This window comes from Heliangelus exortis, chromosome 11 (genome assembly GCF_036169615.1).
Source record: "Heliangelus exortis chromosome 11, bHelExo1.hap1, whole genome shotgun sequence".
Taxonomy (NCBI): domain Eukaryota; kingdom Metazoa; phylum Chordata; class Aves; order Apodiformes; family Trochilidae; genus Heliangelus; species Heliangelus exortis.
In genome coordinates, this window is record NC_092432.1 from 6,241,734 (window position 1) to 6,259,630 (window position 17,897).

A 17,897-nucleotide genomic window follows, 5' to 3' on the forward strand; every position below is an offset into this window, starting at 1 on the left:
TCTAATTTTGCACAGAAATTGCCACTATTTTCATTAGCCATCTTGCTGTAGAAGAATTCCACCCCACTGCACTGGTTCTGAAATCAAGCCCTGCTCACTGGGGACAGAAGTGGCTTTGCCTGCTCTGATCTCTTAAATTCTGCTGGATCCTATGGATTTCTGAGCACACACAGAAAGATGTAGCCTCCCCTTGGATAATGCTTTTAAGAAGGAAATAGAAGATGTGAAAGCAGGTACGAAGGCTGAGCCACACAGAAGCCACAGGACTGGAAATTACCTTCAAACAGCACTGCAGTCCTAAAAGCAAGCAAAGGCACAAAAATCTGGGATGGAGGATTTTACTTCTCAAGCCATAAATTTCTCACCCACATTCCAAACTGCTCAAACAAGGGAGGCAAACCCTTCTCCTGGCAGACCAAATCCTCCAAGTTTTACTGTGTTGAGCAAAAGTCCTAAGCAAAGGCAAAGCTGAGGTGGTGGCACATTATAGGATACAGAGGGGAGAGGCAGCTGTGTTTCAGAAAGGGATTCTCCTCTGCAAGCCCTGCATCAGCTTAGCTTGAAAAACAATTCAAGAGGTCAGATATTGCATTTCACATCTAAAAGCACAATTAGAAGAATCAAACCAATCTTATCATAGACACCAGGGCTTTCTGTAATTGCTATGAGGCAATAGTTGTGAATTTTTAAAACAAATCATATCCAAGGCAGATAAACCAAAAAGTTACCAGAGGGGCAAGCAGCCTGAACATGCTAACCATCAGGTTATCCAGATCGGAAACTTTGCCCTAGCAGTCTAGAAACTCACTATCCTAAAAATTTGCTCAGTCACTCCCAACATACAAGGCATACTTCACTGATGTTCCAAGGGAGAGACAGGACACAGCCACATTAGTAACCATGCCCAACTCCATCCTTCCTGCCTGGCTCTCTGGGAGGTGGTGAGTGCTCTGAAGGTCCCCAGATGGCAAGGACATCAGCTTAGCTACTGAGTGATGGCAGCAACAGAGCCATCAGCAACAGGGATGAGGAGGAGGTGGTAAAGGAGCTGGATATGAGGGGAAAAAAAAGATCAAAAGGAGCACGTAACGCAGCAAACATTGGTAATTTTCTGGACAAACTCCAGAGAACCAACATCTTAAAACTATAAACCTCAGGGAGGTTGGGGTTAGGAGACCAACAGTGCTGGGTGACAGGGCTGCAGGTAGGGCTATACCAGTGCCTGGGGAGAGGCACGTCAGAGCCACAAGTCATCTGGAGCCACCCAAAGAGCAGGGCTGGGTAGGTGGTCCCCCTCTGTAGCTGTGCCAGAGCTCTGCTGGGTGAGGTTTGTTTGCCTGTGTGATGGAGGATGCCAGATGTTGAGCATAAAATTCCCCTTGAAGCGGCATACTCCATGGAGCAAAATTAAGGCTTACGCTTCATGTGTTCCACCTATATATGAGTTTTTAAATTCTGAGGTTTCCAGATGTAGCCAGGGACTTCAGAACAACATCTGCATTCATTCCTCCTTGTGGCCAGCTCCCAAGGGCACCCGGAGCTACTGCAGAGAGCAAGTGACAACTTTGCCTAAAAGGACGGCTTGTTTTAAGGGAATTACAAAGCCTCACACAAGTAAAATAAAGTATCCTGCAGACGAAGCCGTTTGAGACATCCTGAAAATGCCCGTTGCACACACCCCCCACTGCTGGATCTGCAGCCCAGCCTTGGCAGGCAGGGGAAGCAGCAAACCCAAACCTCCGTGCCGCGGTGCACATTGCTATGGCATTCCAAACATTTGAGGCATCTCAGACAAGCCTCCGCCGACCACAGCAGACTCGCCCATCACGGCTCCAGAGCTTATATAAAAGTTAAAAAAAAAAAATTAAAAAAAAAAAAAAAATTAAATTAAAAAAAAAATTCAAATTGCAGAACAACAACTATTCGTTTAGGTTTTTAGATGGAATTAATAAAAAGCAGGGGGAGATTTTGCGGACATAATTTCTCCCCGACTCAACAGGCTGTCGTGGTTAAGTGACTGCTGGGTTCAGCGCAAGGGCAAACAAGCACCACCAGCTCTTTGTCAGACATTTCCTTCTGCAAAGGCAGAGAAACCCATCACAGCAGATGAACCTCGGACATATTATTATTACTGAGTATTTTGGGTGGCTTGTGCTATTTGGAGCCCCCAGTTCTGCCCGGCTGCTGGAGAAAAGCAGCATTTGCCCTCTCCCTTCGGCATTCGGGGACTCAAATCCCTAATGGGGAACAAAGGTGCTTCCCAGGAGCTCGCCGCGTAGCCAAGCAACGCCAGCGGGATGAGAATCGGGGCTTGCGCCTCGCCCGTGATGCTCCATCAGCCTCCACAAACAATTCCTGCCACGTAGGCAAGACAGTGCAGGGTAATGGAAAATTACTGCAGGCTTTTTCCTTTTTCCTTTTTTTTTTTTTACTCTTAAAGGGCGAGAAGAGCTCGCCTGGAGGTGGAGAGGTTGGTCGGCAGCCCGGGCTTCGAAGCCAGGCCCCTGGGTAATTTTTAAAAAAATTTTTGTTTCCTCCCAGAAGGGCTGCAGTGCGTCACTCACATGCTGGGGCGTTCTTACAGGCGGATAGCATTTGCATTACATTTCAACTCACTGCAGTGATAAAAAAAAAAACAAAAAACAACTCAACAAAACAGCCCTGGAGCAGAGAGCTGAGCAGCAGAGCAGGGGGGTGGGAGGAGGAAGAGCTGAGCAGCTAGAGGCAGGAGGCGAACAAACCTCTCTGAAACCGCTTTCAACACAGCCCCAAAGATGGCGAGCTGACCGCGGAGCAGTTCATGTCAGCCGAGAGCTGATGCCAAAATAATCCCCTTGCACTTGGCAGGCGCAGTGTTTGAACAACTGCCTGGCAAACGTCTGTTTCTAAGGCTGCAGGAAGGAAAATGCCTTCAGGAGCAAGCTTACTTTGTCAGGCAAATGGTAATGGCTCAACAGGAATTTTTAAAAAGCACAACCACGTTTCGCCTCCAGTTCCTTAAGAAAAAGAGAACTTATTTCATAAGTTAACATTGTGCCTACCTAGCTTAAAACACCAAGCGAAAGAGCCACACAAATATTTAACTACAGCAGCACCAAGACAGCCCATTCCAGACACTGCACTTTTTGCCCTGTGAAAATTAGATTTGCACACTTACCACTTGGGCAGGGCAACATTTGCCTGACAGGCATGCGGGTACAAGAGGTGCCCAGCAAGAGAGCTCAAAATCAGCTCTTCTATCCATTAGAAGTCTTAATTTCATCTCCTCAAAGGATAGACCACACTGCCTGGTCCTTGCAGTACCTCTAAGGAACCAACTGCTTGGCTTGCAACAAAAGAAGAGCAACCCTGCTCCTCTTGCTATAACCTTTCTGCTCATTGCATGCAGCTGTGGGCCCTGATGGCCTTGATTTGGTTCAAGGGTGAAGCTGTGCCCTTCCTGGAGGTGCTTTCAATTTAAGGTGTTTGCCAGAGAGGTTCTAGGTCAGCTCCAATATAGTCAGCCAATATGGCTTTTCCTTCTTCCCCATCTTTGTGCTTGAATTTGTGTTCTCCTTTGTGTTTTTTCTCAGTTAAGCACTGGTTAAAATCTCAACCCAAATCTTTTCATTTTGTGGTAGCCAGCAAATGAAAATGAAACCCCTATGCTGAGTTAGGGGACTTCTTTGTAATGGAAACTCCTCCTCCTTAAATAGAAACCTTTGTTGGGAAGCTGCTTTCATTGCAAGCTCCACAGGGAGAGTCATTACATTTAATAGAGGTTGACCTCATTTTGTAGTCCTGGATATTAAAGCTTATAAGCAGGGAATGTAATTAGAATCGGTGACTTCTCAACAAAGATACACAGTACTTGTTCCTACCTCCTTCTTACCTAAAGATTAATTTCATATGGCTTGGAAAGAGTAACTTGAAACTGTTTTTGGCAGATAAGGAAACTCAAGTAAAAGGCCAAGATCTGGTTTCCAAGAAACCTTTTGCAAGCTGTACAGGGAAATGAAATGAAACCCTCCGACACCACATGAGGCTTCCTGCAGAGTCTCCGTGGATGAAATGCAGGCATGCAGTCTCTGTGAAAAGTAATCTTGGAGTTACCTGAAGATGTCTGATGGTGGAGAGGATTGATGGGTGTGTGGGGGACCTGCCAGCGTGGCAGACTCTGCTCTGCTGGAGGGAACTGCTGGAATTTTCTACTGCATTTCCAAGGCTGTGGTTTGAGACAAAGAAAGCAAAAGGGATGGGGCTCGGTAAACATGAATGCAAAGACCCCCCCCCAGCTCTGTTAACTTTCTAGCTTTAATAATGCAACCTGGGTTTCCACTCAGTGGACGCCATTGTCACAGGGGAATGGGTAAACACAGCCACTGGCTGCCTCGAAATAAATAAATTTTTTTTAAGCCTGGCAGTGCTCTGGGAGGGATGAGGGGCACTGTGCCAGGGGCCTGGCTGTGTTGAGGCTTTTCACCTTAACGTGTTTTCAGTTTAAAACATCTGTATGGATTTTTGCGAGGGACGAATCTCGCCGTGGGCGCGAGCTCGGTTCGCGAGCAGAGTCAATCGAGCTAGTCTTGGTTCGGATTAGTATCAGAGAACTAACTTCGATCCGCCTGGCTCTGGGACCTGCTGGAACCACACCCTGCCGAAATCGGGCATGCGCACCTGGGCTAGCCCCAGCTGGGCACAGGCGGGGCGGGCACCGTCCGGGCACCTGCTGCCTACAATGGATCTTGGTGTTCGAGTAACCCTTCACTTTCCCAAACTTCAGAAGACCACTCGAAATACATATTTTGGTTTTCCCAACTCTTGCAGTGCCCTCATTGCTTTCCCATCTTCTGAGCATCTCTTAGGTTTCCCAATCTCTGGGTCCTGCTGGCTAGGTGTCACCTTCCTGCTTAACCCTGGTCATTGCTAAGAGAAACTCTCATTATGTAAAAAGAACAATTTATTCGTAAAAGCCCCATGCTCCTTTAAATTTCCCTTTAAATTTTGTGCTTTGAACAATGGTTTCTGGTTCAGCAAGCCTCAGAACTTACGTATTTTTTGTGCAGTTCTCCCCCACCACATGCAACTGAGTTCAGCTTTGCTCAAAACTCAGCTTTGAACTTCTTGAAAAATCAAGATAAATGATTGTGTCCCCAGCTGAAGTGCCTTCAGTGGTGTTAAATAGTGACTTATTTTCTGCAGGACCACCTCTCCTGGGTGTGAAGTTGTGTACACCTGCAGTTGGTTTGCTCCACTGACTGTTCACCCTGTGGTTTGTGGCACAAGGTGTGCTTCTACAGGAGAAAAAAAAAAAAAGGCAGCTCCTCCAAGACTTAATCAGAAATTCCCCAAAGACCACAGTGTGGCAGATTAAAGCATTCAGCCTTTGTTCCTCTTTCCCAGGAATGGATTTCCACTTCTAACAAGCAAAAGGGGTCACAGTCATGAAAAATGTGTGAAGAAGCCCAGAGTCTGGACCCCACTCCAGAGGGCTGGGAGGACACTTGGTGGCCAGTGGCTTTCTTCCTGCAGTCCCACAGGGCCAGAAGGATGTGGCATAGATAAAGAGACCTTTAGGATTGCCCACTATTTCATCTCTGTCCTCAGTAAGGCCAGGGCTCTTATGCCTTAGCCAGTTTTTCCTCTCCTTAGGTACCTCCTGTATCAGATAGTATTAATGAATCACACCCAACACTTCCCACCACACCTCAAGCAATTAACCTCCATCCAGTGGTAGTGCTGGCTGGGGAAGCCCTGGACAATATCCTGGGACTCTAATAAACCAGTTTTGCCACCCATTCAGTGCAAAAAAAGTTTAGCCTTACAAGTTTATTTTTAGAGCAGTAAGTTATTTTCAAAGAGCTTGTCAGGCTTGGCCCTGTCTAAGCTGCCAGGTTGGCTCCTCCAGCTCTCCAGGCATCATTAGCAGGGTGCAGTGTCAGCACTTCAGTGCAGAACCTTTCCCCAGCTCCAGCCTGTTATAAACAGGACAAAAAAAATATCTAATTCTGGCAGAAATATTCAAGACCCAATATGGAAACCAATCATCACCTTGCTAAACTTCACCAGGCTGGGGAGAGAAAGTAGGGATTTAAAATATATTTTACCCCTCCCATGCCTAAACCCTGAGTTTTAAAATCCAGCTGTAATGCACTCAAATTACTCACAGGGAGGTGGTTTTTTTAGTTTTTTTTTGTTGTTGTTGTTGAAGAAAAATATCTATGGTAAATAGAGAAGTGACCCCATCCCTCCTCTGCCTCTTCCCCAAGCCAAACTCTTGGTTTGAAGTTGCCACTGTCAGTCCTACAAATGAAAACCACAGTTAATAGAAATTTAAAATGGCACAAATTGTGCTGAATGGGAGAGATGGGTCTCCTCACCACCCTCAGGTACACACAGCCACCCAGGGTGCTGGCTCAGGGAACTAATTGAGACAGGAGCCTCCAGCCAGCTGAAATCTGGCTGAAACCACCCATCAGCATGAAGTGAGGGCACTGCTGTGTTGGGATATTTCATCCAGGGCTGGGGGGAAGCAGGAGTGCTCTTGGCACCAGTGATTGCCTGTGGAAAATGTTTTTTAATAACGGGTTTCTATATCAGCTGCTGCTCAAACAGAAAGCGGCCCCTACTCTGGTGGAGATGCTTGCTATCGAGCAGTCACACCATCAGCCAGACTGATGTATTAATCCATCTTTTCCCTTTTTTTCTCTTTCAGCTGGAGCAGTTCCCTGAGCAGAAAGGGCAGCACACACAGAGTGGGAATAGAGGACTGGGGCAGAGGAGTGCAAGATACTTCCTGCCCACGGCACCAAGGACTGGGGTTGGTGCACACTGCCCCCAAAACAGCCCTATAGTACCACAGCTTTCAGCTTGACCAGTTCCTCTCCTAAGCCAGGATGTGGCTGAAAATGCACTGAAAAATCATCAGGAGAAGAGGAAGAGCCTGTAGTTTACTCTGCATGGCTTTAATGCTGAAGTAAATGTCCAGCAAAGGGCACAGGTAGGTATAGCAGAACTATAGGAACTCTAAGAGGGAGCCTACCAACACTTTCACTCTTATAAAGAAGCTCTCCCACTTCTGGTTTCAATATTTATGCTTTTTCTCATTCCAGCATCTGTTTCTGTGCTACTCCAAAAAAGGCAAAGTCTGGAAAGTGCTACAGGTCCTCACCAACAGAAGGTGCTTCTGGCGTGAGGACATCTGCAATTCCAGACATGCTCAGGATGTTTAGGAGATGGAGAAGAAGAGATTTTGGGGAATCCTGTGAGACACCACCTCACCACCTCACCACAACCCAGCCCCGTTATCCTGCTTTCCTATGGGAATGCTGTGCTGCATAATCTGGCAGTGCCTCCTTGAGCTGTGTTGCTGAATCCAACCACACTTGAAAGTCACGTAGAAGAACCAAAGAGAAGTTTCCATGTGTTTCCAGAAAAACCCTTCCCCCAACTGACCTCCAAACACTGGAGCTGGGGGTAGGAGGCTTGGCCATCTGCCATCCTGCTTGGTGGCAGCTGCCCTGCCAGGCTGCACGTGCATCTTAGGCTGCTTATTAGTGCAGGGATCGTCACAGCACAGACTCTCTGCATGGTGTGGGTGTGATGGGAAATGTGGGAAGCCGGCCAGGATTTCTGCAGGAATTACAGGACACAAATTTGCAGGAAATGAGGCTTCATTTCCTGCTCATGAAGAAACACGTCCAGTCGTCTGCTTGACTGCAAACCTGGAGGAGTATGCTAGAGGATGCAGGACACACATAATACTCCCTGTGCAGAGCACCCCCTGAGAGCATTTGTAAGGAGTAAGTGGTATTTTGGCTGATGCCCTCCATCTCTAGGGCATTAGAAGATGGGAAGCTCCCCCAGCAGGCTGGGTCAGACATCAGCATCCCAGCACTATCCCTGCATCCTGCTGACACCATGGCTGTGCTGGTCAATGCCAGCACCAGGACTTCTCTTCCATTGGGAAGTGCAGTTTTCCCCATGTCATCCAGGCCAGTGCAACAGATCACTTGGAAAAGCAGTGCCATGACTTGCACCTGGCTAAAATTTGAGCTCCACGGAGGGAATGATACATTATCCTGGGTAAACAACAAACCTTTAATGAACAAATGAATGCAAATATGAAAGAGATTAAAGCACCTTTAGAGGACACAGGGGTTCACAGGGATGCTAAATTCACCTCTAATGCTGTTGTTTGGCTCAGCACAGGAATTTATTCCTGTTAAATATGTACCTAATGAGACCACTGACCTGCTGGGAGTTTTCATCAGTTTTCCTCCCTACTGTTACAGCTTATGTTAAAGCAACCATTGAAGAGAAAGGCAGTCACTCAGCAGGGTGCTGCCCCACACACTTTTGGAGCCTGGTGAGGAGATGTGGGTTGTCTCCTCGCCATCTCATCAGCTTGCAGAAATCCAGGTCTTGCACATAGACCTTTGGAAAGCTGTGGACCTCATGAAAGTAACTGTGAAGTACAGAGAGATTAAATGAGTCCTGAAATGCCAGTACTCTGTTATGACAGAAGCTGAGAGGTTCATATGGCTCTCCTAGGCTAAGAGACAAAAAACCCACTATGTTTTTCCCATCTGTTTATCAGACCGAAACAGAAGTCATGGTTTTAAGAGTCTGTAGCATAGGATTTCTTCTTTAAGCACAGAAATATTCTGTCAGTGAATACAACAGGCGTAAATAAGCTGACTCCAAAGGCTGTTGTAATTATGAGTAGTTGCAATTATGACTTAAGCAGACATTTGATTGCATAATTTCCTAGTGTTTGAGAATAACACAACAGAGAAGAAACAAAAAAAATAATGTAAAATGGTCTGAGTTCTTTATGAAATTTATACCAGCAGACTTAAACCCCTCTTGTTCTCAGCCAAAGATAAAGCCCTTGCAAAAGAGAAAAAATAATGTCTGCCTGTCTGGCAAGACTCTCTGTCTAGCACCAACTACAACAGTGCATAAATATCCAATATATACCTACATATGCATAGGGTGGGGTCAGACTTGAAATCCAGCCAAAACCAACAGTCTGCAAAAAGGAAGCAGTAATTATCACTTATGTGTTAAGAAAACAATTAAAGAGAAAAAAACATACTAATTAGGAAGTCACAGGAGAGGACTGCTAATCTGCCATCCTTGCTCTGTGTGCAAGAACAGCCAGAAAGAATTAAACTACAGCTGGTAATTCAAATGGACAGGAGGGAAACGAAGAGCAGAAGATGAGGTGAAACACAACTGAAATCCCACAGGTCCCTTTTAAGGGATCCCAGAGGACAGAGGCAGGACAAACCTCGTCCTCCCCGGAGCAGGAGCAGCTAAATCAAACCCCAAACCACCCCAACACCCCACTGCTTGGTTAGGATAATTCACACGATGATCACCAGTGATGCCGGAGCTGTATCCACCCCCTCCCCCTGCAGCCAAGGAGCCTCCGGGGGTTACGGGGAGTTATTGAAGGCGGGGGGGAAGAGGAGGGGGGGTAGTAAAGAAACATCTTTTTTAGGGCAGAGGAAGAGCTGGAGCGGGTGGATGGATAGAGGAATGGCTGGAGGGATGGCAAGAGCTGGAGCGACCGCACCCTCCCTCCCCCCCCCCGGACCCGCTTGGAACGGCTGCTGCCATCTGCTGGACCCACAGCCCCGAAACCCCACCCATGCCCGGGATGGGGTTCTGCTGGGGGTGGGAGAGGTGAAATGGGGAAAAAAAACAGAGCCAGAAACTCAGGGAGAACTCCCGGAATAAACCAAGCCGAAAGGAAGCAAGCAAACAAAAAACTCCCCAAACAACCAAACAAAAACACAAAAAAACCCCCAAGTGAAAATAAATAAAACCAACCACCAAAACAAACCCCCAAACAATCAAACAAAACCCATCAAACCCACAAGCAAACGAAACAAACAAACCTGAGCGTTTTGCTTCTCCTGCAGGATTGAGCCCAATGTTCACCACTGCATCCATCTTTGTTTTCAGAGGGTTAAAGGACAGACACACAAGAAATGGTGACAAACTGGAATAATACGAAGTATGAAGTGACAGTATGTATGGTTTGAAGAAGTATTACTGAAAGTGAGAAATAAGGGGGTTCCAGAACAGCATGAATGATGCTGGAAAATCTGAGCAAGACCTGGACCAGGAGTTTTGAACAAGGAATCTGCTCCCAGGTGTTCGAGTCCTCCTGGTCAGAAAAAAAAGGATTTGGGATACTTGCAAATATACAAAACTGAGCCAAAGAAATTAATAGGTCACCATCTTCCCTCTCCTCTCCTCTCCTCTCCTCTCCTCTCCTCTCCTCTCCTCTCCTCTCCTCTCCTCTCCTCTCCTCTCCTCTCCTCTCCTCTCCTCTCCTCTCCTCAAGTCCTTGATTATTTTTTTGTAAATTATTTAGGTCAAAAGTGCAGCGAGACTTTAATGTGAGCTTTTTCATTTAAGTAGGAAATTCAGCTACCAAGTGTGGCTGTGTCTTGCATGGCTTTTAGTACTCTGTAGGCTTCTTGAAATTGTAAGGGAAAGGTTCTCACCTGCAGACCTCTAAGGAATGTGGCAAGTGCACTCTCCCCTTCCTGTGCCAAATCTCTCCAAAAACCTAAGCTGTTGCGTTTCAGTGGGTATGTTTTTTCTTCTTGGACCTAATGAAGGCACACTTTGCATTAAAGCTTCTTTTACTATTAGATTTATGGAGCATTTCTCTCTCTATATATATAGATATATATAGAAAACCAAACCATTGCAGTTAAACAGTCTGTGAAATTCTTGCAAACATATGAGAAAACAGGTAAAGAACGAAAGCATAGCTTTTCCCCTGACATTTTTTTTCCTGCCTGAAGCAAGCATCAGTTCTCCAGTTGGTGCAGAAAGAGCTCCCTCTCCTGATGAAAATCATCTTTAGCCCCTGTTCACCCTTGGGAGATGTGTTGCTGTTACCCATAAGGCTAAAGCAACGTGAGACACTGTAAATAGAAAATGTTAAATGGATGTAGATACGCAGCACTGAAGGTTTATGTTTATCCCTTTTATTATTTGCACTGACTTTGCAGAACAAAAAGTAATTTTGTTTTTATTCCTCCTGTCCCCCCTTCTATTATCTCTGTCAATAGAAATCATCCAGCAGGGAAAGGATTCATCAGAATGTCTCTTACTTTGCTAAAAAAACAACCAAACAAACAAACAAAAATCCACTATCCTGGAATAATAATATTGTCTGCTTCCAGTAATCTGACAGTTTTTAGGAGGGTGAGATGCTCCTGTCTGGCAGGCAGCTGATGCTGTGCTCAGGCACCATGTTTGTGCCGTGAGCTGCAGCAGCTGACACAGGGAGGGCTTTCCAGGAGCATCAGGCACCCACCATGTCAGGTCTCACCCAGAGTCTGGACTGGCTAGAAATGCCTTCTATAAATAGGGCAAATGCTTGTAATAGGTAGCAAAGCCTTTTCAGACCAGTTTGAGAAATAATTGAGCCTTCACAGAATGGGTGCATTATACCAGGTACCAGGCTGTACCACCAATTTCAACTGCCTGTTTATAGTTCTTTGGGAACTTTGCATATCCCAGGGTTGTGGGTTTGTTTTTTTTTTTTTTTTTTTTTGTTGTTGTTGGTTGGTTGGTTTGGGTTTTTTGTTGTTGTTTGGTTTTTCGTTTGTTTGTTTTTGTTGTTTTTTGTGGGGGGTTTCGTTTTTTTGGGTTTTTTGGTTTTTTTGTGTCTTTTTTTTTTTTTGTTAACCTGATTTGTAATGAACAGTCTAGGTTTTATATAATGGAAGGTGTTGAGGTTAGAGCTATTTAAAAAAGCTCAATTTTTCACGTGTTAGATATATCTCTGGTTGGCCAAAATACTGCTCTTCGATTAAGAGGAGGAGCTGAGCACAACCTGGGGGCAGCAAGAGAAATGGCTGTAACACAATGTTGCCACTTTCTAGGGACCCAAAAAGGAGCCAGTGACAGTAGGTGAATCAGAATTAAAGTAAAAATGCTTGATTTTTTGGTATAATTTAGCAGTCAAAGAAGAGGATGCTCCAGGGCAGGGCTCAGCTCAACCTCTGTCTGTTTCTGCTGTAACATACAACAAAATGGAGAGATTTGGGAGTTGGCCTCTGGCAGGCTCAGTTTTCAAGCAAGGAGAGTCCTGTTACTGCAGTGCAGAGGGAGATGTAATCCTCCTCTTCCCACCAGGGTTTCAACCCCTGCTCATCTGAACCACATCCAAAAAACCCCAAAACTCTCAGCTCCCTGGGTGGCCACAGCTAGCTTGTCCTCAGGGTAAATCTGTGCTGGAGGAAGCATTTTCCATGCATATAACAGATGGGTAAGATAAGACGGGGGATGAAGAATGTTGTCTGGGGCAGAGGTAGAAAAGGGGTTTGTCTCCCCACTCCTCCATTGTGCCCATCCACTCCATCTGTTAACACTTCAGCACATGATACCCAGACTCCTATTAGTCTGCAAAGTGCTGCATGTTGATGTTTTGGTTTAATACTTGGAGAGCTATGTGGAGATATTTAATTAGACAAAATTAATTCCTTTGAGAACAGCCTTCTGGCAGCATTTTGGAAAGAGCTAGGAAGCTTCTGTAATTCTGACACTTCTTAAAAACTGGCACTAGCCATCTCCTAATTTATTTTTAAAAGGACAATCAAACCACATCATTCCCCAGGTCAAGTTGGAACCCGCCTGCCAGCATCAGTATCCAAAGATGAGGTGCCAGACCTTCTAAGCAGAAGTCACTTCCCACAGCTGTTGTCACCCTGAAAGGTTTCCCTTCTGCCTGAGCTGTCATAGTCCTCTGGCATGGTAGGGAGGGGGAAGCATCACTGGTGATCCTGCTGGGCAACCCTGCAATGTGACATCCTGATGTGGAGCAGGAGGAAGCAGGAAATGAACGACTGCTGCTTTTCATACCTGCAGTCAAATGGGGGATGCTGGTAATTCTGGCAGGACCATCTGCTCCTAATTCTGCAAACCTCCCATGTATGTGGGCACAGAAGGGCAAAGTCTTAATACAATTAAACTTTGGGAGCCCCAGAGGTCTGTGTTTGCAGTTGTACCTGGGTTGGAGCAGGGATGGAAATGGTGCAGACTGCAAGGAAAATGCTCAGTGCTTAAAATCCTGAACCATCTCCATAAGCCGCTTCCCTTCCACATGGCAGCCAGCCAGGCTCTTCCTTACATCATGGAGGAGAGCTCTAGGGACAGAGGTTGGCAGAAGGGAAAACTGTGAAACTGCAACCTCCTTCCATAGACCACTCCTGGGATGTTAATTTTCTGTCCCAACTCCCAGTCCTCTTCTTCTCTTTCTGAGGTTTCATGGGGGGCTTCAGGCTTCCACACAGGTTTCTCAGCCTTTTTGCTGCCTGCATTGTCCATCGACTTCTGTGCAAAGTGAAATTCTCTCTTTTTGAGGTTTGCCTTGGCATGTGGGCATTTACCCTGGGACAGAGCATTTCAGGGTTTCATTCTATGAAGGGTTGAAGCAGCAACAAAAGGTACAACGTTTTAGCCCTCTTCTGGCCCAGCCCGAGCAATGCAGCAGCAACAAAGGCAGGCACAGCATCATGTCCATTTTATTCAGTCTCCTCAGTTCCTTTGAACTGTCTCTAAATCAAATTAGGATTTATGTGGATCTTTTTTTAACAAGAAACCCCTCTCTTATCAAGCCATAAAGGAAGAAGGAATCTATACTTAAACATTTCATTAGGGGATGTCTGCAGAGTTTGCTCTGCAAATGGGATGGTGCCGGAGCATGCTGAGCATTTGGTAGTTAAATATAGCTGTATCCACACCCTCGGCCTCCTGAACTGCTGAAAACCTCCTAGCAGGTGATCACAGGCCTTTCTATAATTGAAATGAACTTAATCCTGACAAAAATGTACCAGCAGCTGCTGCGAAATCTGTGGCTGCTGGCCAAGTATTTCTTACATTTCCCTGGTCTGGGTATTGAAGCAAGGCTGGTTGCTGTGCTGCAGAATCCTGCCATGGAGTGTCTCTAACAAGAAAGCTGCTGTGGTTTGGATTTAAGGGCTTTGTTGTATTCTTCATAAGAACACCTTTCTCCTGTGTGATGATTGCCAAGCAAGGATCTGAGCTGCTGAGGTATTAATTACTTAGGTCCTGCAACAATACTCTAAAGTAAAAGGTAAATATGAATATTCTTTCTCAGGGAAACAGATAGGTATTTGCCTATAGGGTGGGCTGAAGAAGCAGAGCTATATTTGAAGGCAAAGAAGGTTAGTTACCGTCCCAGAGGGTATGTGCAGGGCTTTAAGAGGAGACAGCATCCAGCCGGAAAATGAGAAATGATTGTAACTGCCCTCCTAATTTAACCTTCACGCCACGGATCTCTGCCTGAATCCCAATGTGCTGTGGATCAGTGGGACAGGGAGCAATTCCTCCCATCATTCCTGATTATTTGCCATCCTATGAGAACTCCCCAGGCTGCCTTGGCTCCTCCAGGCCCTTTCTCCCTCTGCCCTCTCCCTGCATCCTCTCCTGTCCCCGGATCTGCCTGGGCTCCAAGGAATGGGACCTGGTGTTTGTGCAGCACCACCACAGAGCAACCCTAAAGCAAGGAGGAACATCCTCACCTCAGAGCCCAGCAAACCCAACAGCAAAAAGCCAGGGAAAGAGGGACTCAGCAGACAGGTGTGCAAGATGGACTGCACAGAGCGGGTGCCGAATTCCCCAAAGCCATGAGGGGGTCACTGCCCTTGAAAAATCATTGAAGCAGGAGTACAGCCACCAGGGTGCAGGTACCTCACCTAGGAAACCATTTAGACTGGGAGCAATGTGGTTTCAAGGTGCTGGTATGGGCAGGGCTCAGTGGTCTGCTGCCACCATCCCCCTGCCTCCTGCTTGGGCTGCGGAGCTGGACTCACACTTCCAGTCCCTTTTGTTCTGTTTTATGGCTTCAACTCCCAGCATGAAAAACATTAACTCAGTCTTATTCAAACTGTACTTTTGCCCCGAGCTAACCGAGGCATTCGTACTCATTTTCAGTGTGACAGCGAAAGCTGTTCAAAGGGCAGAACAGAAGATGGTGCTGCCGAGCCAACATATTTTAACACGAAAACTTCCTGGAACTGCCGGGTTTTTTTTTTGACAGCTCCGGCTCCAAAATAATCTTTGTTTAAATTAAAGAGTTGCCAAGGCTATACGTTTGAGAAGCACACGAGCTTCTCAAGCACAGAGAAGCATCCCACAGCCCATTCCCTCATGGAGCAGAGATGCGGTGAAATATTGATGGACCAGACTCCCTAATTATAACTCCTACTGTGGGGCTGGCTGGAAATCTGGAGCTTTCCTGCTTTGTATGCAGCACCATCGGGATAAAGTGGTGGGATCCCTTGCAGGGCTGCATGGGCAATTGGGTTGGGATGTATGTGGCTAATGAACAGGAATCAGCCAGAGAGCTTTTGGGGGAGCTAATGAAATGTTCAGTACCGACCACGTCACCCCCAGGTATCCTCTGTGCCTCGCTCCTGGAGCTTAATCCTCTTCTCTGCTGCTGCCTGGGCAGCCTCACTCTCTGTTTACTCAAGTCTTCTTTGTGTAAAACAACAGGAGCAGTAGAAAGAACAAAAGCACTTTTGATCATCAAACTGGGCAAAACAGTGCCAAGCTCTCAGGTTATTGTTTTGTTTTGTTATTTATTATTAAGACTTAGGTTATTCAAAAGGTGAGCGTGCAACAGTAAGGGAAATAACTTCCACCCAAGCATTGGCAGCTTGTATTTTTATAGGGAAATTTTAGCTCAGACTGGTAACAGCAATAGGAAGCTGCTTAATTTTCCACACATCCAGGGCACCCTCATGCCTCCTGTCTGTGAATTTCAGGGGTTTGGTGCTGAGAGCAGGAACTGCACTCCACCTTGTCCCTTCTGGCAATTCCGTACTTTAGGAAGCCCATGTGGGTTACAGGGCTAGAAATCAGAATTCACACTGAATCTCAGCATATGACCCTACTGACAAAAGAGGTCTGGGCTGTTAATTCCTCTAGAAAAGGAGAACACACATACAGATGCCTGTGGCAGCACAGATGATGGCTGCCATCCACAGTCAAGAGTCTCCTGGCCTTAACACAGTTGGTGGAGCCACTGTATCTTCTTGTTTTCACTTCTTTGCCTTCAGAGCAAGAATAATATTTACCTGTTTTCCAGGCCACACAAGGAAGATTAATTAGCTAATACTTGTGGAGTGCTTGGAAGACATAAAGCAATAAATGCATTTGAAGGGCTGTGTTCAGTGTGCCTGAAATCAATAGATACTTTGCAAAGACACCAGTGAGGGGGCCCAGATGGCACACAGGGGCTTGGATACCCACGTCCTGGTCCTGACCCAGAGGGGAGAGCACAGATGTCCACACAGGTACCCCCTGCACCCCCTGAACACGTACCCAGTGCTGCTTGCAGCAGGATAAAGGATGTGCTGGTACAGCCTTCTGCTGCTCAGACAGCAAATCCGAAAGCAGCAGCGGTTCTCCCAGACAAGGAAAGAGGTTCATCAGACCATTCATGCCCTGAAGATGTTTGGGCTTGCGAGGGGTGGGCAGATGGCTCCAGGAGCCCAAGCTGGCTCATGGTTTTCCCTGCCTGAAGCAGTTTCTTCTCTTCAGGGAGCGTATGCAGTGTTTAGCCAGCACAGTGGGAGAAGTTTTAGGAGGCACAGCAAATGGAGAGAGAAAGTCTTGGGCTCCAGGGAAACAGCTGGAGGACAAAGAGCCATTCATTGCTGAAATAGTGTCCCAGACCTGGGCATCATGTAAGAACTGGCGGCTACGGGTGCAGTTCAAGAGCGAGCGGGTCTGCAGCTGCCTGATGTACAGCTTAGCAGTGAGCAGAGGCATCACAGTCAGGAGAAAAAGCTGTCCATGATTAAAATGACACATTAACTGAACCCTCCCCACCTCTGGCAATGCTCACAGACCCCATTCCAGCACCAGGAGCTGGGAGCTTGTTGGGAAACTGTCTGGAAGAAAACAGACATGTGAGCAATCCTGACTCTTTAGCTTTAGCTAGAGTAAACTAAGGGTCTTGAGACCCAGTTGCAAGGTTACTGAAAGATGAGCTATGGGAAAAAGATAAGGGAACTGGCAGTAGAAAAGAAGAATAACAGGATAATGAGGTAGCCAGCAGAAGTTCTGTGAGAACAGAATTTGTGTCCAAGATATAGCCACCTGCAAGATATCGTTATATAAACAAAGGCTCTATATAAAGCGAGTGTCCGCTGTTAATAAACGACTTCACTTTAACCATATTGGTGACTGCATGTCGTCCTTTAAGCCTCCGCGGATTTTTCCCACAGGAGCTTCCTATGGAGCTTTGGTGTCACCAAGTGATGGAGAAGCTCCCTATGCCATTACATCCAGAGGAGCACTGTGAGCTTTTCCATGCATCCCCATGGACTCTATTGGCTTACAGAACTTGCTCTAACCTTGATACTAGGAAAAAAAACCCAACTCATTTCTTGGCTTTCCTCCCACATTAACACAACTCCACCTCCCTATACACACTGTCCTGAGGACATCATGAGGAATGCCTTTGCCTGAGAAGACCCCAGGGTCGTGCACTGCCCCATTGTTGCTCTGAGGCTCTGAAAGCTCGGAAGGAGTTACCAGACACAGACTGAAACAGCTACTGCCCATCAGTGTCATTCTGCACTGCTGTAGTATTGCAGATCAAAATTTGATTCTTTCTTACTCAAGCAGAAATACTAAATCAAAGGTTAGAAAAAAGTGGGTTTGCTCCATTGACAACGCTTCGAGGCAGATTCAGAAGGTTTCCAGTGTAGAAATGTAGGGACGAAAAGTACTGAAGTCCTCAGCATCTACCTTCAAGAAATAGTTATCCGAGCATAAATTCTACATTTTCTAGCAACCAAAAGTCTGGCACTCTGAATACAGAATTATCTGAAATACCAGCTCATTGC